Raw genomic sequence first — 23,787 nt, 5'->3', positions numbered from 1 at the left:
ATAGACCATGGAAATGCTAAGTATTTTTGCTGGTCTAAAACATTTGATTTGAATTATCAGTTAACAGTCAGTCCTGGATTAAATCAGGTGTGATCTAGCTCCTTCAGGACAACACATGAGGAACACTGGCTTAAACAATAATATCAATAACTCCAGCGCTGCTGGAACACATCTAGCACAGAACAGAGAAGGCAGTGTAGAGGCTGATCAGGATGATCTTGTTAACCCGGTGGGTGGCCCAGATGCTGGTTAGTGGATAAACTACTCTCTTATCCAGACGACTTCATTTTTACATGACTGTAAGAAGAAAACAGTAAGTAGTCATTCCAAATAGCATTCATCTGTGAGACTTAATTAACAATCCCATTAGAGACATAAATACCCTGTACAACAAAGACAATAAAAATTACATTAAATAATAAACTGGTAACAGATGGAACATAACAATCCAACACCTAAATGGTGCAAACTAGTTAGATATAGGAGTGGGCAATGCAAGCCTGAAACCACTGGCAATTCCAAGGAACATACAATGTTAACTCTTGTTGCCACAATGTTTAAATAAAGCAATTAGTCTGATTCCCAGATAACACATGATTGTGGTCATTTCAGGTTATTTTGTCAAGTGTATTTTGTGGCCCAAAACTGGCCCAACTGTAGCCATCACATTTATCTTAGGTCATGGCATTTGAACTTTGAGTCACATGTGGCACACATACAGCCTAATGTAAAATGTGGGTGCGGCTGTGTTCCAGCACCCAGATTTAGACTATGTCTTTGTTGCCATTGCACAGTGGGAGGTGGGTTGGATGAAAATGTAAGTGTGGGCCTGAACTGGGCCATGAGTCGTTTGATATCTGGGTTGCATGGCATTGTCTCACCACTGTATTTCACAGTTCACATATGTAGCAGCCTATAAAGTAAATGTTAGGATTTTGACATGACATAAGAAAATGTCTTGATTTTGTCTCACCTAAGAACATTAGTCAGGTGTCTCGATAAAACAGACAAGAGAAGCTTATAAATGTATTTTTTAGAGAAGCTTATAAATGTATTGTATTGGTTAATTAGGTGTGATCAGCCATTTAGGGGGAACATATACATACATAGTCAAAACAGTAGGAAACAGCTTGTTGTTAAGTACTGACTTTGTGTAAATATTTCTCAATGCCAGTAATGTGTTGATGTCTTTCTTATCAGGCACCTGCAGCTTGCAAGAGCACTCCAAACAAACAGATGTAAAGTCTTTAGTGGTAATGGGTACGGAGAAGGGGGGTGAAATGTTTATTCACCAATAAGCCCCCTTCCTGCGAAGAATCATTACACATACCATGGGTAAACTCTTGTCCCACCATCTGCGTGTATGTCATAAGGAGCTTGGCTAGGAGAAATGAGCTGGCAGATTTATTTTATTATGAGTCATGTGTTGCAAGACCCTAGGAGGCCACCCCTGAGTCAGAGGATCTGCAGCTGACGTCCTGACGAACACTCTCCTCTGTTTTCCTCTCCAAGACAAACCCTCTTCCTGAATTCCTTTCAAATTCTCTGGCTTCTCAGTAGTCAAAGTGAAATGCACAAATAATTTCACAGATAGAAATTTTTATTACACATCAGTGGATAGATAGACACTAGATAGACATACATAAACTAACATTATGTATATATTTTTTCTACAATTCGATCTATTTATATATATTTATATTGAATTGTCTTCTCTACAATGGCTAGACAAGCTGTGTGTGTATGCTTTTGCACATTTGTCAGCAATGAAAGTAAAAAACAAAAACTGAATAGACAGACAGACAGACAGACAGATAGATAGACAGACAGACAGACAGACAGGCAGACAGACAGATAGATAGATAGATAGATAGATAGATAGATAGATAGATAGATAGATAGATAGATAGATAGATAGAGAGAAGTTATCTTACAGTATGGTAACCTGTGGCCCCAAGAAGCATCACTTTCTCAGCAGGAGACCTAATTCTTTGGCCCACACGTGAACGCTGACACCTGGGCTTAGCCGCTGCTGCCTCCATAGGCACGTCAGGCCTAATTACTAAGAACCTCCTCGACAAGCTGCAGTTGTATTGGTCACTGTCCTTTCTGGATTTAATCACTGTTTTAAATTTTATGTTTACACACATGAAGAGCAAGCAAACCAATATACAAAAATGATATTAAACCGAGGATTATTATACAGCACAGACACTTTAGCATTCCTATTTGTGAATTTAAAAAATAAATATCAACTAATCACTTTAGTTATAAAACAAATTACTGCTACTAGGCTTCAAGTACTATTGAAGCACTAATCAATTCAGTGCTGTGCTAAAGAGTACCGAATCTAAATGCTGAAAATCAGTAGATGAGCCATGAACCTTGTCGTGCAACTTGCCTTTTAAATGTTCCATATGCTGTAAAGGCTGTTTTTGGCAGTGCTGTACAATCATCTTCTCATATTACATTGCACAACCGTTGCATTCTTCGAGGATTAGCAAAATGTAGGTGCTGTAATTTTAAACCCATATTTGCATTACAATAGCTAGAAAAAGGTGATTGTTTCCAGTGAAACAATAGTCATGCTCAACACACTTTACAAGCCTGTGTCTTTAATGATCTGTGTGTGTGTGTGTGTGTGTGTGTACTGCATGTGCATGAAACCCTAATTAGGACACTTAGGGATGAGGTTGTACTTGGCTAAAAGCATCCTGTTTCTCATGTCTCTCTGTGATGAATGATCTTAGATGCTCAAAGGCAATGCTGTATGTTCATAACAGTATCTGGATTAATCTGAAGCTATTCAGTTTCCACTAACTGATACCCATCTCGAAAGCTAAACAGGCTCATGCAAAGAATGTATCTTTTGTAAAAATCAGTGAATTTAGCTAATATTCCTTTGTCTTGGTACATTATCTCACAGAAACATATTTTGCCACTTTGGTGGAAAAGCCAGGTCCAGATAATACATTTGCTTTACCTACTTGAAACCTTGCCCAAATTGCCCACTTGGAGCATAGGGTGTCCTAACCTTTGTGTTCAGTAGGAATTGGCATCTTTGCTAGATCAATTCTAGATCTAGATCTATTCTAATTGTTTTATCATTGCTTTGGCAGAGATTATGCAGCTACATCACCTTTATTTTCAAATGTTGTTTAAAAGGAGATCAAGTATAAATATGTCTATATTTCTTTATAAAAAAATTAAATATTTAATGGGGTGTCCTGATTGTTTTTGCATGACTGTATGCATTTAGTTGTGTCTCTTCGGCTATTTCAGTCTTACAGAATTAATGGAAGTTCATGTGAACTCATTATTAAGTATATTAGTATATATTTTTTATTATTACTCGGTTTCTACTGAGGACCATAGGCTTTTCAAGGAGTTCTAACCAATCCATATGATTGCATTTAATGAAAGTCTATCTGGATATACCTGTTGTGGGCATGTAAGAGCAGGAAATATTATTTTGTTATTTAAGTGATAAATGCTTTAAACTAATAACGTTTATAGGGCTGCCTTGACTTTTTTTGTAATTTGTTTGTAATCCAGCAATTATCTATTGCTCCAAACATGTATTGCCATGAGGGTGTGAGGAGCAGTAGCTCTTTTCCACTGTTGACTGGCTGCCATCTACTTTTTATCAAGAATTCCCCCTAAAAAAGAAACAGGCCCAATTCAGTTTCAGGTATTAACCTGGAGTAGTGATTTGTTTATTACACTCCGCTGCATAATTACTTCAAATCACTAGATCAGCTGGTATGTCAGCAGAAATGAAGTACAATATGAAATCTAATGACTTAAAAATGCCTTTCAGTTGAACTGAATCTCATAATTCAGACAAAAAAGACAGTAGATGGCTGATCTGGCCAGTAGGTGGCTGACCTTGTATGGGTACTAGTGTGGAACCCCTTTTTGTGCCCCCATTGATTGTGGGTTCTGCAGTGTGTCACGAAAGATAAAGTATAAATCTAGGCTTAATAGGTGGCCTAATCTGACTGAGGATGGATTTTGGCATGATTCTGTCTTCTAACCTTTACTATCTGTAATCATAGTCATTCTATTTTGTAATGATCATTGCAGTGTGGAAAACAGATGTGGTGTTTTAAGTGAAGCTGAAAAATTACAGCACATTTTCTTGCTTAGTTTGCAACTTTGATAAGTAATTGAAGGTGTTTCTGTGAATTGAAGGTTTTGTCTGAACTAGAAATACTTTTTTGTGCTCCTTTCCTGTACCTTGGCTCCTAGGTAACATCATTGCTCAGAAGCTGTATACCTGTATTAACGGCACCTGTGTGACCTTGTTATCTGTATAAAAGACACCTGTCCACAGCCTCAAACAGTCAGACTTTGAACTTAACTATGTTAAGCTGTCGAAGGACACCAGGAAGAAAATTGTAGACCTGTACCAGGCTGGGAAGAGTGAATCTACAATAGGCAAGCAAGTTGGTGTGAATAAATCAATTGTGGGAGCAATTTTAAGAAAATGGAAGATATAAAAGACAAATGATATTCTTTAGTTTGACCCTGTGGGGTCAAAATGATCATGAGAGCGATGAACAAAAATCCCAGAACTACATGGAGGGACCTGATGAATGACCTGCAGAGAGCTGGCACCAAAGTAAGAAAGGTTACCATCAGTAACACACTACACAGAGAGGGATTCAAATTCTGCAATGCCAGGCATGTCCCCCTGCTTAAGCCAGTACATGTCCAGGCCTGTCTGAAGTTTGCCAGAGAGCATATGGATGATCCAGAAGAGGATTGGGGGAATATCATGTGGCCAGATGAAACCAAAATAGAACTTTTTGTTAAAAACTCAAATCTCAAGATGCAAGATGCAAGAATGCTGAGTTGCATCCCAAAAACACCACTGAGAGGCATGGGGGTGGAAACAACATGCTTTGGGGCTGTTTTTCGGCAAAATAGTTTAAATGTAGCATATATATAAGAAACAATAAAGTTTTGAGTGGACACAGTGTTTAAAAGCTGCAATAGCACCGCTGTGTCTGATCTTCTTGTACTAAATTAAAAGCTTGGCTCCTAAATAGAGCTTATTTGTGTATGTTTTCTCTCCTCCTGTTGTTTTAAAGGCACAGAAACAATAAAGATTTATGCTGTCAGAAGTGGGATTCGAACCCACGCCTCCAGGGGAGACTGCGACCTGAACGCAGCGCCTTAGACCGCTCGGCCATCCTGACTGCGCTGACTAACATCCTGACAAATTGTCTTTGAAATAACGCTGTTCTTGGGAGCACTCAATGCTTTTAAACCATTTATAAAATCTTCGGGTAACAATTTGGAATTTGGAACATTTTAATGCTGCTGGCGAGCAGTCTGAGATACCAAAAACACTTTTTTGAGACTTACGTTATTATTAGGCTTTTTGTCATTTGTTTGGACAACCACTGAAATCTACAAAATGACTGAATACATTTTTTTAGGAATTCTTGGCTGTGCTCAAAAGTATATATTACTCCACTTGATCAACTGAACAATGTTTATTTAGCAACAAATACGGCGTTGATATGTAACATAAGTATTGATTGTAGTTTTAGTTTAGTTAAAAAAAAACTGGTTTTTATCCATGATTAGTGATTTCTTCTGTTGTCTAAATCGCTGCACACAAGAGCACACTGCACACTGTTCATCTCAGAGAGAACACACTACGCCGCCAGGGACTCAGGTCTTGCAGTGCCAGACGTGTTCCATGCTTAAGCCAGTACATATCCGGGCGCATCTGAAGTTTGCTAGAGAGCATTTGGATATTCCGGAAGAGTATTGGGAGAATGTCTTATGGATGAAACCAAAGTAGAACTGTTTGGTACAAACACAACTCGTTGTGTATTGTGTATTGTGAGATTTTACTTATGTATTGTGAGATTTTGAGTGCAAACCTCCTTCCATCAGCAAGGACATTGAATATGAAACGTGGCTGGGTCTTTCAGCATGACAATGATCCCAAGCACACTGCCAGGGCAACAAAAGAGTAGCTTCGTAAGAAGCATTTCAAGGTCCTGGAGTGGCCTAGCCAGTCTCCAGATCTCAACCCCATAGAAAACCTTTGAAGGGAGTTGAAAGTCTGTGTTGCCCACCGACAGCCCCAAAACGTCACTGCTCTAGAGGAGATCTGCATGGAGGAATGGGCCAACATACCAGCAATGGTGTGTGCCTACCTTGTGAAGACTTACAGAAAGCGTTTGACCTCTGTCATTGCCAACAAAGGATATATAACAAAGTATTGAGATGAACTTCTGTTATTGACCAAATACTTATTTTCCACCATTATTTTCAAACAAATTCTTTAAAAATCAGACAATATGATTTTCTGATTTTTTTTTCTCATTTTGTCTCTCATAGTTGAGGTCTACCTATGATGTCAATTACAGACCTCTCTCATCTTTTTAAGTGGGATAACTTGCACAATTGGTGACTGACTTAATACTTTTTCCCCACTGTATATATATATATATATATATATATATATATATATATATATATATATATATATATATATATATATATATGTATATGTGTGTGTGTGTGTGTGTGTGTGTGTGTGTGTGTGTGTGTGTGTCTTGCATGCACTGTACAGTGATAGTGTGATTGTTCAATGTTGCAATGTTTGTTTGTGCCTTCCAAAATCAACAGATATACAAGTACTGAAAAAATACAATTAACACTAGAAAAAAATGTAATTACATCAACCATTATTAAATGAATGCAGGTCCATACATATCGCACTGATAAAAACTCACATTTAAAACAATGGATTATCTCACAAAATGTTTAACATATTTCAAACAGGATTCATTTGGTAAATGCATGTACGGATATGTATCATCAGATATCATAGCTGAAAAGTGTTAATGTGCTCTATTTTCCTGTAGCTTGGTTCCTAGATGGAGTTTATTTGTGCATGTTTTCTCTTCTCCTGTTGTTTTAAAGGCACAGAAACAATAAAGATTAATGCTGTCAGAAGTGGGATTCGAACCCACGCCTCCAGGGGAGACTGCGACCTGAACGCAGCGCCTTAGACCGCTCGGCCATCCTGACTACATACGCAGGTGCTTTGAACGCTTTCTCACTCAGCGTGTTTAAAATACATATATTGACATATTTATATAGGACAGCTTTGTCTTTGAAATAACGCTGTTGTTGGGAGCACTCAATGCTTTTCAACCATCTATAAAATCTTCGAGTAACAATTTGGAATTTGGAACATTTTAATGCTGCTGGCGAGCAGTCTGAGATACCAAAAACACTTTTCTGAGACTTACGTTATTATTAGGCTTTTTGTCATTTGTTTGGACAACCACTGAAACCCCTTTTATAAAATGACTGAATACATTTTTTAGAAATTCTTTGCTGTGCTCAAAAGTATATATTACTCCACTTGATCAACTGAACAATGTTTATTTAGCAACAAATACGGCGTTGATATGTAACATAAGTATTGATTGTAGTTTTAGTTCAGTTAAAAAACAATTCTGGTTTTTATCCATGATTAGTGATTTCTTCTGTTGTCTAAATCGCTGCACACAAGAGCACACTGCACACTGTTCATCTCAGAGAGGTCTACCACTGGTTTGCTGTAGCTATAGGTCCAGGTCTCTGCCCTGATATAACATCTACAACAGGACTGTCTAAGACCGACTACCTAGCGCACTCTCCTTTCCGCCATCCCTTTTCAGAGGGCGGCAGTTGCTGGTCGGGAGTTCAACACGGGCCGTTCAAACTGGGCTAAAAGATAGAGGCATCCACCTTCTCCGCCAAAAGTGCTTAATCAAGATTCATGTAACACATAAAGGAGAGATTACTACAGTTAGTAAGGTGATGTTTAACTGGGTGAATCCGAATGTCTTCACCTGTTCATTGCCGTTGCTGCAGCTTTACTTACACTAAAGACAAAAACAGACTAAAAATAAACACTAGCAACATTTTCCTGGATTCACTCGTGGTGTAAAAGAGCTGCTTTACTTCATTAGTATATCATAGTATTACACTTTTCTAATTATCAGTTAAATATGTGCTCAAATATGTGTCAAAATGCGCCAGGCTTGTTAAGACGTTTCTCTCAAAACACAAACTGTCCAGTAATAGACGTGCTTCTGTCTCTGACTTTACATCTACAGAGTAGAGTAACTAGGTAGGAGTGTCTAGTAGCGTGGACAGTGAGTGGACACAGTGCTTCAAAGCTGCAGCAGCACTGCTGTGTCTGATCTACTCACACTAAAGCAACACACACCTGGTTTCTTATATAGTGATAGCGTGATTGTTCAATGTCCCAATGCATGTTTCAGCCTTCTAACTCCAACAGAAATAAAAGAACTGAAACATATAAATAAAGTTAATAAAACGTGTATGCATATTTATAATATATTGTAATAAGAATTATTAAATGAATGCATCTCCTCGCATTTGCTGCCAAACCAAGTACAGTGAAAAAACAATGGATCATCCCATGAAAAGTTTCACATATTTCAAACAAGCTTTATTTGGCTTGTTTATCTGTGTCATGTGAGCCCATGACCTAAGGACTAATGAACAACAAAGACCAAAATGTTAAACTCACTGTGTCAACATCGTTACTTGGCATAAAGCAACAGGGCTAATACAGTCAGAAATGCAGTGAGAGATAGTACTTTCACTTTCTGCTGTACACTGTGTATCATGCAGTATCTGCTGTAGTTATAAAAGTTTGTGTAATCTATTTTCCTGTAGTTTGACTCCTAAAGAGAGTTTATTTGTGTATGTTTTCTCTTCTCCTGTTGTTTTAAAGGCACAGAAAGAATAAAGATTTGTGCTGTCAGAAGTGGGATTCGAACCCACGCCTCCAGGGGAGACTGCGACCTGAACGCAGCGCCTTAGACCGCTCGGCCATCCTGACTGCGCTGCACAGCTGATTTAAACGCTGCAACATCACGAAGTGACACTTTTCCACGCAACGTGTCACGACATGGATTTAATGTACATATTTTGAGATATTTATCACAGGTTTTTAGGACAGCTTTGTCTTTGAAATAACGCTGTTGTTGGGAGCACTCAATGCTTTTAAACCATCTATAAAATCTTCGGGTAACAACTTGGAATTTGGAATATTTTAATGCTGCTGGCGAGCAGTCTGAGATACCAAAAACACTTTTCTGAGACTTACGTTATTATTAGGCTTTAATTTTTGTTTAGACAACCACTGAAACCCCATCTACAAATACATTGTTTTAGAAATCCTTTGCTGTGCTCAAAAGTATATGTTACTCCACTTGATCAACTGAAAAATGTTTATTTAGCAACAAATACGACGTTGATATGTAACATAAGTATTGATTGTAGTTTTAGTTCAGTTAAAAAACAATTCTGGTTCTTATCCATGATTAGTGATTTCTTCTGTTGCTTGGTGTGAAGAAATCTACTGTGGGAGCAATAATCAGAAAATGGGAGACCTACAAGACCACTGCTAATCTCCTTCGATCAGGGGCTCCATGCAAGATCTCAGCCCGTGGGGTCAGAATGATCACAAGAACGGTGAGCAAAAATCCCAGAACCACACGGAGGGACCTAGTGAATGACCTGCAGAAAGCTGGGACCAACGTTACAAAGGCTACCGTCAGTAACACACTACGCCGCCAGGGACTCAGATCTTGCAGTGCCAGACGCGGTCCCCTGCTTAAGCCAGTACATATCCGGGCGCATCTGAAGTTTGCTAGAGAGCATTTGGATATTCCGGAAGAGTTTTGGGAGAATGTCTTATGGTCAGATGAAACCAAAGTAGAACTGTTTGGTACAAACACAGCTCGTTGTGTTTGGAGGAGAGTGAATGCTGAGTTGCATCCAAAGAACACCATACCAACTGTGAAGCATGGTGGTGGCAACATCATGCTTTGGGGCTGTTTCTCTGCAAAGGGACTAGGATGACTGGTCCGTGTACATGAAAGAATGAATGGGGCCATGTATTGTGAGATTTTGAGTGCAAACCTCCTTCCATCAGCAAGGGCATTGAAAATGAAACGTGGCTGGGTCTTTCAGCATGACAATGATCCCAAGCACACTGCCAGGGCAACATAAGAGTAGCTTCGTAAGAGGCATTTCAAGGTCCTGGAGTGGCCTAGCCAGTCTCCAGATCTCAACCCCATAGAAAACCTTTGAAGGGAGTTGAGAGTCTGTGTTGCCCGCCGACAGCCCCAAAACATCACTGCTCTAGAGGAGATCTGCATGGAGGAATGGGCCAACATACCAGCAATGGTGTGTGCCAACCTTGTGAAGACAGAAAACGTTTGACCTCTGTCATTGCCAACAAAGGATATATAACAAAGTATTGAGATGAACTTCTGTTATTGACCAAATACTTATCTTCCACCATTATTTGCAAATAAATTCTTTAAAAATCAGACAATGTGATTTTCTGATATTTTTTCTCTCGTTTTCTCTCTTATAGTTGAGGTCTACCTATGAGGTCAATTACAGACTTCTCTCATCTTTTTAAGTGGGAGAATGAAAAGTTTTACATATTTCAAACAAGCTTTATTTGGCTTGTTTATCTGTGTCATGTGAGCCCATGACCTAAGGACTAATGAACAACAAAGAGCAAAATATTAAACCTACTGTGTCAACATCGTTACTTGGTACAAAGCAACAGGGCTAAAACCGTCAGAAATGCAGTGAGAGATAGTACTTTCACTTTCTGCTGTACACTGTGTATCATGCAGTATCTGCTGTTGTTATAAAAGTTTGTGTAATCTATTCTCCTGTAGTTTGACTCCTAAAGAGGGTTTATTTGTGGATGTTTTCTCTTCTCCTGTTGTTTTAAAGGCACAGAAAGATTATGCTGTCAGAAGTGGGAGTCGAACCCACGCCTCCAGGGGAGACTGCGACCTGAACGCAGCGCCTTAGACCGCTCGGCCATCCTGACTGCGCCACATCACTGCATGGCTTCAAAATACATATATTGACATATTTATATAGGACAGCTTTGTCTTTGAAATAACGCTGTTGTTGGGACCACTCAATGCTTTTAAACCATCTATAAAATCTTTGAGTAACAACTTGGAATTTGGAACATTTTAATGCTGCTGGCGAGCAGTCTGAGATACCAAAAACACTTTTCTGAGACTTACGTTATTATTAGGCTTTTTTGGTCATTTGTTTGGACAACCACTGAATGTTAAAATATACAAGCTGATAAACGGAACTTGATCAACTGAACAACGTTTATTTAGCAAAATATGCGACGTTGAGGTTCTTCTATTGTATATATCACCGCACACAGGAGTGCACTGTTCATCTCAGAGAGGTCTACCACTGGTTTGCTGTAGCTATAGGTCCAGGTCTCTGCCCTGATATAACATCTACAACAGGACTGTCTAAGACCGACTACCTAGCGCACTCTCCTTTCCGCCATCCCTTTTCAGAGGGCGGCAGTTGCTGGTCGGGAGTTCAACACGGGCCGTTCAAACTGGGCTAAAAGATAGAGGCATCCACCTTCTCTGCCAAAAGTGCTTAATCAAGATTCATGTAACACATAAAGGAGAGATTACTACAGTTAGTAAGGTGATGTTTAACTGGGTGAATCCGAATGTCTTCACCTGTTCATTACCGTTGCTGCAGCTTTACTTACACTAAAGACAAAAACAGACTAAAATTAAACACTAGCAACATTTTCCTGGATTCACTCGTGGTGTAAAAGAGCTGCTTTACTTCATTAGTATATCATAGTATTACACTTTTCTAATTATCAGTTAAATATGTGCTCAAATATGTGTCAAAATGCGCCAGGCTTGTTAAGACGTTTCTCTCAAAACACAAACTGTCCAGTAATAGACGTGCTTCTGTCTCTGACTTTACATCTACAGAGTAGAGTAACTAGGTAGGAGTGTCTAGTAGCGTGGACAGTGAGTGGACACAGTGCTTCAAAGCTGCAGCAGCACTGCTGTGTCTGATCTACTCACACTAAAGCAACACACACCTGGTTTCTTATATAGTGATAGTGTGATTGTTCAATGTCCCAATGCATGTTTCAACCTTCTAACTCCAACAGAAATAAAATAACTGAAACATATAAATAAAGTTAATAAAACGTGTATGCATATTTATAATATATTGTAATAAGAATTATTAAATGAATGCATCTCCTCGCATTTGCTGCCAAACCAAGTACAGTGAAAAAACAATGGATCATCCCATGAAAAGTTTCACATATTTCAAACAAGCTTTATTTGGCTTGTTTATCTGTGTCATGTGAGCCCATGACCTAAGGACTAATGAACAACAAAGACCAAAATGTTAAACTCACTGTGTCAACATCGTTACTTGGCATACAGCAACAGGGCTAATACCGTCAGAAATGCAGTGAGAGATAGTACTTTCACTTTCTGCTGTACACTGTGTATCATGCAGTATCTGCTGTAGTTATAAAAGTTTGTGTAATCTATTTTCCTGTAGTTTGACTCCTAAAGAGAGTTTATTTGTGTATGTTTTCTCTTCTCCTGTTGTTTTAAAGGCACAGAAAGAATAAAGATCTGTGTTGTCAGAAGTGGGATTCGAACCCACGCCTCCAGGGGAGACTGCGACCTGAACGCAGCGCCTTAGACCGCTCGGCCATCCTGACTGGGCCGCTTCACTGCACGGCTTCAAAATACATATATTGACATATTTATATAGGACAGCTTTGTCTTTGAAATAACGCTGTTGTTGGGAGCACTCAATGCTTTTCAGCTATCTATAAAATCTTTGAGTAACAACTTGGAATTTGGAACATTTTAATGCTGCTGGCGAGCAGTCTGAGATACCAAAAACACTTTTCTGAGACTTACGTTATTATTAGGCTTTTTTGGTCATTTGTTTGGACAACCACTGAATGTTAAAATATACAAGCTGATAAACGGAACTTGATCAACTGAACAACGTTTATTTAGCAAAATATGCGACGTTGAGGTTCTTCTATTGTATATATCACCGCACACAGGAGTGCACTGTTCATCTCAGAGAGGTCTACCACTGGTTTGCTGTAGCTATAGGTCCAGGTCTCTGCCCTGATATAACATCTACAACAGGACTGTCTAAGACCGACTACCTAGCGCACTCTCCTTTCCGCCATCCCTTTTCAGAGGGCGGCAGTTGCTGGTCGGGAGTTCAACACGGGCCGTTCAAACTGGGCTAAAAGATAGAGGCATCCACCTTCTCCGCCAAAAGTGCTTAATCAAGATTCATGTAACACATAAAGGAGAGATTACTACAGTTAGTAAGGTGATGTTTAACTGGGTGAATCCGAATGTCTTCACCTGTTCATTGCCGTTGCTGCAGCTTTACTTACACTAAAGACAAAAACAGACTAAAATTAAACACTAGCAACATTTTCCTGGATTCACTCGTGGTGTAAAAGAGCTGCTTTACTTCATTAGTATATCATAGTATTACACTTTTCTAATTATCAGTTAAATATGTGCTCAAATATGTGTCAAAATGCGCCAGGCTTGTTAAGACGTTTCTCTCAAAACACAAACTGTCCAGTAATAGACGTGCTTCTGTCTCTGACTTTACATCTACAGAGTAGAGTAACTAGGTAGGAGTGTCTAGTAGCGTGGACAGTGAGTGGACACAGTGCTTCAAAGCTGCAGCAGCACTGCTGTGTCTGATCTACTCACACTAAAGCAACACACACCTGGTTTCTTATATAGTGATAGTGTGATTGTTCAATGTCCCAATGCATGTTTCAGCCTTCTAACTCCAACAGAAATAAAATAACTGAAACATATAAATAAAGTTAATAAAACGTGTATGCATATTTATAATATATTGTAATAAGAATTATTAAATGAATGCATCTCCTCGCATTTGCTGCCAAACCAAGTACAGTGAAAAAACAATGGATCATCCCATGAAAAGTTTCACATATTTCAAACAAGCTTTATTTGGCTTGTTTATCTGTGTCATGTGAGCCCATGACCTAAGGACTAATGAACAACAAAGACCAAAATGTTAAACTCACTGTGTCAACATCGTTACTTGGCATACAGCAACAGGGCTAATACCGTCAGAAATGCAGTGAGAGATAGTACTTTCACTTTCTGCTGTACACTGTGTATCATGCAGTATCTGCTGTAGTTATAAAAGTTTGTGTAATCTATTCTCCTGTAGTTTGACTCCTAAAGAGAGTTTATTTGTGTATGTTTTCTCTTCTCCTGTTGTTTTAAAGGCACAGAAAGAATAAAGATCTGTGTTGTCAGAAGTGGGATTCGAACCCACGCCTCCAGGGGAGACTGCGACCTGAACGCAGCGCCTTAGACCGCTCGGCCATCCTGACTTGGCCGCTTCACTGCACGGCTTCAAAATACATATATTGACATATTTATATAGGACAGCTTTGTCTTTGAAATAACGCTGTTGTTGGGAGCACTCAATGCTTTTCAGCTATCTATAAAATCTTTGAGTAACAACTTGGAATTTGGAACATTTTAATGCTGCTGGCGAGCAGTCTGAGATACCAAAAACACTTTTCTGAGACTTACGTTATTATTAGGCTTTTTTGGTCATTTGTTTGGACAACCACTGAATGTTAAAATATACAAGCTGATAAACGGAACTTGATCAACTGAACAACGTTTATTTAGCAAAATATGCGACGTTGAGGTTCTTCTATTGTATATATCACCGCACACAGGAGTGCACTGTTCATCTCAGAGAGGTCTACCACTGGTTTGCTGTAGCTATAGGTCCAGGTCTCTGCCCTGATATAACATCTACAACTGGACTGTCTAAGACCGACTACCTAGCGCACTCTCCTTTCCGCCATCCCTTTTCAGAGGGCGGCAGTTGCTGGTCGGGAGTTCAACACGGGCCGTTCAAACTGGGCTAAAAGATAGAGGCATCCACCTTCTCCGCCAAAAGTGCTTAATCAAGATTCATGTAACACATAAAGGAGAGATTACTACAGTTAGTAAGGTGATGTTTAACTGGGTGAATCCGAATGTCTTCACCTGTTCATTGCCGTTGCTGCAGCTTTACTTACACTAAAGACAAAAACAGACTAAAATTAAACACTAGCAACATTTTCCTGGATTCACTCGTGGTGTAAAAGAGCTGCTTTACTTCATTAGTATATCATAGTATTACACTTTTCTAATTATCAGTTAAATATGTGCTCAAATATGTGTCAAAATGCGCCAGGCTTGTTAAGACGTTTCTCTCAAAACACAAACTGTCCAGTAATAGACGTGCTTCTGTCTCTGACTTTACATCTACAGAGTAGAGTAACTAGGTAGGAGTGTCTAGTAGCGTGGACAGTGAGTGGACACAGTGCTTCAAAGCTGCAGCAGCACTGCTGTGTCTGATCTACTCACACTAAAGCAACACACACCTGGTTTCTTATATAGTGATAGTGTGATTGTTCAATGTCCCAATGCATGTTTCAACCTTCTAACTCCAACAGAAATAAAATAACTGAAACATATAAATAAAGTTAATAAAACGTGTATGCATATTTATAATATATTGTAATAAGAATTATTAAATGAATGCATCTCCTCGCATTTGCTGCCAAACCAAGTACAGTGAAAAAACAATGGATCATCCCATGAAAAGTTTCACATATTTCAAACAAGCTTTATTTGGCTTGTTTATCTGTGTCATGTGAGCCCATGACCTAAGGACTAATGAACAACAAAGACCAAAATGTTAAACTCACTGTGTCAACATCGTTACTTGGCATACAGCAACAGGGCTAATACCGTCAGAAATGCAGTGAGAGATAGTACTTTCACTTTCTGCTGTACACTGTGTATCATGCAGTATCTGCTGTAGTTATAAAAGTTTGTGTAATCTATTTTCCTGTAGTTTGACTCCTAAAGAGAGTTTATTTGTGTATGTTTTCTCTTCTCCTGTTGTTTTAAAGGCACAGAAAGAATAAAGATTTGTGTTGTCAGAAGTGGGATTCGAACCCACGCCTCCAGGGGAGACTGCGACCTGAACGCAGCGCCTTAGACCGCTCGGCCATCCTGACTGTGCTGCACAGCTGATTTAAACGCTGCAACATCACGAAGTGACACTTTTCCACGCAACGTGTCACGACATGGATTTAATGTACATATTTTGAGATATTTATCACAGGTTTTTAGGACAGCTTTGTCTTTGAAATAACGCTGTTGTTGGGAGCACTCAATGCTTTTAAACCATCTATAAAATCTTCGGGTAACAACTTGGAATTTGGAATATTTTAATGCTGCTGGCGAGCAGTCTGAGATACCAAAAACACTTTTCTGAGACTTACGTTATTATTAGGCTTTTTTTTTTGTTTAGACAACCACTGAAACCCCATCTACAAATACATTGTTTTAGAAATCCTTTGCTGTGATCAAAAGTATATGTTAGTCCACTTGATCAACTGAAAAATGTTTATTTAGCAACAAATACGACGTTGATATGTAACATAAGTATTGATTGTAGTTTTAGTTCAGTTAAAAAACAATTCTGGTTCTTATCCATGATTAGTGATTTCTTCTGTTGCTTGGTGTGAAGAAATCTACTGTGGGAGCAATAATCAGAAAATGGGAGACCTACAAGACCACTGCTAATCTCCTTCGATCAGGGGCTCCATGCAAGATCTCAGCCCGTGGGGTCAGAATGATCACAAGAACGGTGAGCAAAAATCCCAGAACCACACGGAGGGACCTAGTGAATGACCTGCAGAAAGCTGGGACCAACGTTACAAAGGCTACCGTCAGTAACACACTACGCCGCCAGGGACTCAGATCTTGCAGTGCCAGACGCGGTCCCCTGCTTAAGCCAGTACATATCCGGGCGCATCTGAAGTTTGCTAGAGAGCATTTGGATATTCCGGAAGAGTTTTGGGAGAATGTCTTATGGTCAGATGAAACCAAAGTAGAACTGTTTGGTACAAACACAGCTCGTTGTGTTTGGAGGAGAGTGAATGCTGAGTTGCATCCAAAGAACACCATACCAACTGTGAAGCATGGTGGTGGCAACATCATGCTTTGGGGCTGTTTCTCTGCAAAGGGACTAGGATGACTGGTCCGTGTACATGAAAGAATGAATGGGGCCATGTATTGTGAGATTTTGAGTGCAAACCTCCTTCCATCAGCAAGGGCATTGAAAATGAAACGTGGCTGGGTCTTTCAGCATGACAATGATCCCAAGCACACTGCCAGGGCAACATAAGAGTAGCTTCGTAAGAGGCATTTCAAGGTCCTGGAGTGGCCTAGCCAGTCTCCAGATCTCAACCCCATAGAAAACCTTTGAAGGGAGTTGAGAGTCTGTGTTGCCCGCCGACAGCCCCAAAACATCACTGCTCTAGAGGAGATCTGCATGGAGGAATGGGCCAACATACCAGCAATGGTGTGTGCCAACCTTGTGAAGACAGAAAACGTTTGACCTCTGTCATTGCCAACAAAGGATATATAACAAAGTATTGAGATGAACTTCTGTTATTGACCAAATACTTATCTTCCACCATTATTTGCAAATAAATTCTTTAAAAATCAGACAATGTGATTTTCTGATATTTTTTCTCTCGTTTTGTCTCTCATAGTTGAGGTCTACCTATGAGGTCAATTACAGACTTCTCTCATTTTTTTAAGTGGGAGAATGAAAAGTTTTACATATTTCAAACAAGCTTTATTTGGCTTGTTTATCTGTGTCATGTGAGCCCATGACCTAAGGACTAATGAACAACAAAGAGCAAAATATTAAACCTACTGTGTCAACATCGTTACTTGGTACAAAGCAACAGGGCTAAAACCGTCAAAAAAAAAGCAGTGAGAGATAGTACTTTCACTTTCTGCTGTACACTGTGTATCATGCAGTATCTGCTGTTGTTATAAAAGTTTGTGTAATCTATTCTCCTGTAGTTTGACTCCTAAAGAGAGTTTATTTGTGTATGTTTTCTCTTCTCCTGTTGTTTTAAAGGCACAGAAAGAACAAAGATTTATGCTGTCAGAAGTGGGATTCGAACCCACGCCTCCAGGGGAGACTGCGACCTGAACGCAGCGCCTTAGACCGCTCGGCCATCCTGACTGCGCCGCTTCACTGCACGTCTTCAAAATACATATATTGACATATTTATATAGGACAGCTTTGTCTTTGAAATAACGCTGTTGTTGGGAGCACTCAATGCTTTTCAGCTATCTATAAAATCTTTGAGTAACAACTTGGAATTTGGAACATTTTAATGCTGCTGGCGAGCAGTCTGAGATACCAAAAACACTTTTCTGAGACTTACGTTATTATTAGGCTTTTTTGGTCATTTGTTTGGACAACCACTGAATGTTAAAATATACAAGCTGATAAACGGAACTTGATCAACTGAACAACGTTTATTTAGCAAAATATGCGACGTTGAGGTTCTTCTATTGTATATATCACCGCACACAGGAGTGCACTGTTCATCTCAGAGAGGTCTACCACTGGTTTGCTGTAGCTATAGGTCCAGGTCTCTGCCCTGATATAACATCTACAACAGGACTATCTAAGACCGACTACCTAGCGCACTCTCCTTTCCGCCATCCCTTTTCAGAGGGCGGCAGTTGCTGGTCGGGAGTTCAACACGGGCCGTTCAAACTGGGCTAAAAGATAGAGGCATCCACCTTCTCCGCCAAAAGTGCTTAATCAAGATTCATGTAACACATAAAGGAGAGATTACTACTTTCTGCTGTACACTGTGTATCATGCAGTATCTGCTGTAGTTATAAAAGTTTGTGTAATCTATTTTCCTGTAGTTTGACTCCTAAAGAGAGTTTATTTGTGTATGTTTTCTCTCCTCCTGTTGTTTTAAAGGCACAGAAAGAATAAAGATTTGTGCTGTCAGAAGTGGGATTCGAACCCACGCCTCCAGGGGAGACTGCGACCTGAACGCAGCGCCTTAGACCGCTCGGCCATCCTGACTGCGCTGCACAGCTGATTTAAACGCTGTAACATCACGAAGTGACACTTTTCCACGCAACGTGTCACGACATGGATTTAATGTACATATTTTGAGATATTTATCACAGGTTTTTAGGACAGCTTAGTCTTTGAAATAACGCTGTTGTTGGGAGCACTCAATGCTTTTAAACCATCTATAAAATCTTCGGGTAACAACTTGGAATTTGGAATATTTTAATGCTGCTGGCGAGCAGTCTGAGATACCAAAAACACTTTTCTGAGACTTACGTTATTATTAGGCTTTTGTTTTTGTTTAGACAACCACTGAAACCCCATCTACAAATACATTGTTTTAGAAATCCTTTGCTGTGCTCAAAAGTATATGTTACTCCACTTGATCAACTGAAAAATGTTTATTTAGCAACAAATACGACGTTGATATGTAACATAAGTATTGATTGTAGTTTTAGTTCAGTTAAAAAACAATTCTGGTTCTTATCCATGATTAGTGATTTCTTCTGTTGCTTGGTGTGAAGAAATCTACTGTGGGAGCAATAATCAGAAAATGGGAGACCTACAAGACCACTGCTAATCTCCTTCGATCAGGGGCTCCATGCAAGATCTCAGCCCGTGGGGTCAGAATGATCACAAGAACGGTGAGCAAAAATCCCAGAACCACACGGAGGGACCTAGTGAATGACCTGCAGAAAGCTGGGACCAACGTTACAAAGGCTACCGTCAGTAACACACTACGCCGCCAGGGACTCAGATCTTGCAGTGCCAGACGCGGTCCCCTGCTTAAGCCAGTACATATCCGGGCGCATCTGAAGTTTGCTAGAGAGCATTTGGATATTCCGGAAGAGTTTTGGGAGAATGTCTTATGGTCAGATGAAACCAAAGTAGAACTGTTTGGTACAAACACAGCTCGTTGTGTTTGGAGGAGAGTGAATGCTGAGTTGCATCCAAAGAACACCATACCAACTGTGAAGCATGGTGGTGGCAACATCATGCTTTGGGGCTGTTTCTCTGCAAAGGGACTAGGATGACTGGTCCGTGTACATGAAAGAATGAATGGGGCCATGTATTGTGAGATTTTGAGTGCAAACCTCCTTCCATCAGCAAGGGCATTGAATATGAAACGTGGCTGGGTCTTTCAGCATGACAATGATCCCAAGCACACTGCCAGGGCAACATAAGAGTAGCTTCGTAAGAGGCATTTCAAGGTCCTGGAGTGGCCTAGCCAGTCTCCAGATCTCAACCCCATAGAAAACCTTTGAAGGGAGTTGAGAGTCTGTGTTGCCCGCCGACAGCCCCAAAACATCACTGCTCTAGAGGAGATCTGCATGGAGGAATGGGCCAACATACCAGCAATGGTGTGTGCCAACCTTGTGAAGACAGAAAACGTTTGACCTCTGTCATTGCCAACAAAGGATATATAACAAAGTATTGAGATGAACTTCTGTTATTGACCAAATACTTATCTTCCACCATTATTTGCAAATAAATTCTTTAAAAATCAGACAATGTGATTTTCTGATATTTTTTCTCTCGTTTTGTCTCTCATAGTTGAGGTCTACCTATGAGGTCAATTACAGACTTCTCTCATTTTTTTAAGTGGGAGAATGAAAAGTTTTACATATTTCAAACAAGCTTTATTTGGCTTGTTTATCTGTGTCATGTGAGCCCATGACCTAAGGACTAATGAACAACAAAGAGCAAAATATTAAACCTACTGTGTCAACATCGTTACTTGGTACAAAGCAACAGGGCTAAAACCGTCAAAAAAAAGCAGTGAGAGATAGTACTTTCACTTTCTGCTGTACACTGTGTATCATGCAGTATCTGCTGTTGTTATAAAAGTTTGTGTAATCTATTCTCCTGTAGTTTGACTCCTAAAGAGAGTTTATTTGTGTATGTTTTCTCTTCTCCTGTTGTTTTAAAGGCACAGAAAGAACAAAGATTTATGCTGTCAGAAGTGGGATTCGAACCCACGCCTCCAGGGGAGACTGCGACCTGAACGCAGCGCCTTAGACCGCTCAGCCATCCTGACTGCGCCGCTTCACTGCACGTCTTCAAAATACATATATTGACATATTTATATAGGACAGCTTTGTCTTTGAAATAACGCTGTTGTTGGGAGCACTCAATGCTTTTCAGCTATCTATAAAATCTTTGAGTAACAACTTGGAATTTGGAACATTTTAATGCTGCTGGCGAGCAGTCTGAGATACCAAAAACACTTTTCTGAGACTTACGTTATTATTAGGCTTTTTTGGTCATTTGTTTGGACAACCACTGAATGTTAAAATATACAAGCTGATAAACGGAACTTGATCAACTGAACAACGTTTATTTAGCAAAATATGCGACGTTGAGGTTCTTCTATTGTATATATCACCGCACACAGGAGTGCACTGTTCATCTCAGAGAGGTCTACCACTGGTTTGCTGTAGCTATAGGTCCAGGTCTCTGCCCTGATATAACATCTACAACAGGACTATCTAAGACCGACTACCTAGCGCACTCTCCTTTCCGCCATCCCTTTTCAGAGGGCGGCAGTTGCTGGTCAGGAGTTCAACACGGGCCGTTCAAACTGGGCTAAAAGATAGAGGCATCCACCTTCTCCGCCAAAAGTGCTTAATCAAGATTCATGTAACACATAAAGGAGAGATTACTACAGTTAGTAAGGTGATGTTTAACTGGGTGAATCCGAATGTCTTCACCTGTTCATTGCCGTTGCTGCAGCTTTACTTACACTAAAGACAAAAACAGACTAAAATTAAACACTAGCAACATTTTCCTGGATTCACTCGTGGTGTAAAAGAGCTGCTTTACTTCATTAGTATATCATAGTATTACACTTTTCTAATTATCAGTTAAATATGTGCTCAAATATGTGTCAAAATGCGCCAGGCTTGTTAAGACGTTTCTCTCAAAGCACAAACTGTCCAGTAATAGACGTGCTTCTGTCTCTGACTTTACATCTACAGAGTAGAGTAACTAGGTAGGAGTGTCTAGTAGCGTGGACAGTGAGTGGACACAGTGCTTCAAAGCTGCAGCAGCACTGCTGTGTCTGATCTACTCACACTAAAGCAACACACACCTGGTTTCTTATATAGTGATAGCGTGATTGTTCAATGTCCCAATGCATGTTTCAGCCTTCTAACTCCAACAGAAATAAAATAACTGAAACATATAAATAAAGTTAATAAAACGTGTATGCATATTTATAATATATTGTAATAACAATTATTAAATGAATGCATCTCCTCGCATTTGCTGCCAAACCAAGTACAGTGAAAAAACAATGGATCATCCCATGAAAAGTTTCACATATTTCAAACAAGCTTTATTTGGCTTGTTTATCTGTGTCATGTGAGCCCATGACCTAAGGACTAATGAACAACAAAGACCAAAATGTTAAACTCACTGTGTCAACATCGTTACTTGGCATACAGCAACAGGGCTAATACCGTCAGAAATGCAGTGAGAGATAGTACTTTCACTTTCTGCTGTAACTGTGTATCATGCAGTATCTGCTGTAGTTATAAAAGTTTGTGTAATCTATTTTCCTGTAGTTTGACTCCTAAAGAGAGTTTATTTGTGTATGTTTTCTCTTCTCCTGTTGTTTTAAAGGCACAGAAAGAATAAAGATTTGTGTTGTCAGAAGTGGGATTCGAACCCACGCCTCCAGGGGAGACTGCGACCTGAACGCAGCGCCTTAGACCGCTCGGCCATCCTGACTGTGCTGCACAGCTGATTTAAACGCTGCAACATCACGAAGTGACACTTTTCCACGCAACGTGTCACGACATGGATTTAATGTACATATTTTGAGATATTTATCACAGGTTTTTAGGACAGCTTTGTCTTTGAAATAACGCTGTTGTTGGGAGCACTCAATGCTTTTAAACCATCTATAAAATCTTCGGGTAACAACTTGGAATTTGGAATATTTTAATGCTGCTGGCGAGCAGTCTGAGATACCAAAAACACTTTTCTGAGACTTACGTTATTATTAGGCTTTTTTTTTTGTTTAGACAACCACTGAAACCCCATCTACAAATACATTGTTTTAGAAATCCTTTGCTGTGCTCAAAAGTATATGTTAGTCCACTTGATCAACTGAAAAATGTTTATTTAGCAACAAATACGACGTTGATATGTAACATAAGTATTGATTGTAGTTTTAGTTCAGTTAAAAAACAATTCTGGTTCTTATCCATGATTAGTGATTTCTTCTGTTGCTTGGTGTGAAGAAATCTACTGTGGGAGCAATAATCAGAAAATGGGAGACCTACAAGACCACTGCTAATCTCCTTCGATCAGGGGCTCCATGCAAGATCTCAGCCCGTGGGGTCAGAATGATCACAAGAACGGTGAGCAAAAATCCCAGAACCACACGGAGGGACCTAGTGAATGACCTGCAGAAAGCTGGGACCAACGTTACAAAGGCTACCGTCAGTAACACACTACGCCGCCAGGGACTCAGATCTTGCAGTGCCAGACGCGGTCCCCTGCTTAAGCCAGTACATATCCGGGCGCATCTGAAGTTTGCTAGAGAGCATTTGGATATTCCGGAAGAGTTTTGGGAGAATGTCTTATGGTCAGATGAAACCAAAGTAGAACTGTTTGGTACAAACACAGCTCGTTGTGTTTGGAGGAGAGTGAATGCTGAGTTGCATCCAAAGAACACCATACCAACTGTGAAGCATGGTGGTGGCAACATCATGCTTTGGGGCTGTTTCTCTGCAAAGGGACTAGGATGACTGGTCCGTGTACATGAAAGAATGAATGGGGCCATGTATTGTGAGATTTTGAGTGCAAACCTCCTTCCATCAGCAAGGGCATTGAAAATGAAACGTGGCTGGGTCTTTCAGCATGACAATGATCCCAAGCACACTGCCAGGGCAA

The 23,787-nt window shown here is 39.9% G+C and overlaps 11 non-coding genes across 11 annotated transcripts; all 11 read right to left on the bottom strand.

Moving 5' to 3' along the window:
• Positions 1-5,121: 5,121 nt before the first annotated feature.
• Positions 5,122-5,204, bottom strand: trnal-cag (transfer RNA leucine (anticodon CAG)). Its single transcript has one exon. It is a non-coding gene; the product is annotated as a tRNA-Leu (tRNA).
• Positions 5,205-6,976: 1,772 nt separating this feature from the next.
• Positions 6,977-7,059, bottom strand: trnal-cag (transfer RNA leucine (anticodon CAG)). Its single transcript has one exon. It is a non-coding gene; the product is annotated as a tRNA-Leu (tRNA).
• A 1,751-nt stretch (positions 7,060-8,810) lies between these two features.
• Positions 8,811-8,893, bottom strand: trnal-cag (transfer RNA leucine (anticodon CAG)). The gene has a single exon. It is a non-coding gene; the product is annotated as a tRNA-Leu (tRNA).
• Positions 8,894-10,829: 1,936 nt separating this feature from the next.
• trnal-cag (transfer RNA leucine (anticodon CAG)) lies at positions 10,830-10,912 on the bottom strand. The gene has a single exon. It is a non-coding gene; the product is annotated as a tRNA-Leu (tRNA).
• Positions 10,913-12,524: 1,612 nt separating this feature from the next.
• Positions 12,525-12,607, bottom strand: trnal-cag (transfer RNA leucine (anticodon CAG)). The gene has a single exon. It is a non-coding gene; the product is annotated as a tRNA-Leu (tRNA).
• A 1,612-nt stretch (positions 12,608-14,219) lies between these two features.
• Positions 14,220-14,302, bottom strand: trnal-cag (transfer RNA leucine (anticodon CAG)). The gene has a single exon. It is a non-coding gene; the product is annotated as a tRNA-Leu (tRNA).
• A 1,612-nt stretch (positions 14,303-15,914) lies between these two features.
• trnal-cag (transfer RNA leucine (anticodon CAG)) lies at positions 15,915-15,997 on the bottom strand. The gene has a single exon. It is a non-coding gene; the product is annotated as a tRNA-Leu (tRNA).
• Positions 15,998-17,944: 1,947 nt separating this feature from the next.
• On the bottom strand, positions 17,945-18,027 carry trnal-cag (transfer RNA leucine (anticodon CAG)). The gene has a single exon. It is a non-coding gene; the product is annotated as a tRNA-Leu (tRNA).
• A 784-nt stretch (positions 18,028-18,811) lies between these two features.
• On the bottom strand, positions 18,812-18,894 carry trnal-cag (transfer RNA leucine (anticodon CAG)). The gene has a single exon. It is a non-coding gene; the product is annotated as a tRNA-Leu (tRNA).
• Positions 18,895-20,840: 1,946 nt separating this feature from the next.
• Positions 20,841-20,923, bottom strand: trnal-cag (transfer RNA leucine (anticodon CAG)). Its single transcript has one exon. It is a non-coding gene; the product is annotated as a tRNA-Leu (tRNA).
• A 1,611-nt stretch (positions 20,924-22,534) lies between these two features.
• On the bottom strand, positions 22,535-22,617 carry trnal-cag (transfer RNA leucine (anticodon CAG)). Its single transcript has one exon. It is a non-coding gene; the product is annotated as a tRNA-Leu (tRNA).
• Between the last annotated feature and the right edge of the window lie 1,170 nt (positions 22,618-23,787).

This window comes from Salminus brasiliensis, chromosome 1 (assembly GCF_030463535.1).
Source record: "Salminus brasiliensis chromosome 1, fSalBra1.hap2, whole genome shotgun sequence".
In the NCBI taxonomy this organism is placed as follows: Eukaryota; Metazoa; Chordata; class Actinopteri; order Characiformes; family Bryconidae; genus Salminus; species Salminus brasiliensis.
The sequence above is the reverse complement of the archived record's forward strand: the minus strand, read 5'-3'. Positions and strand labels throughout refer to the sequence as shown.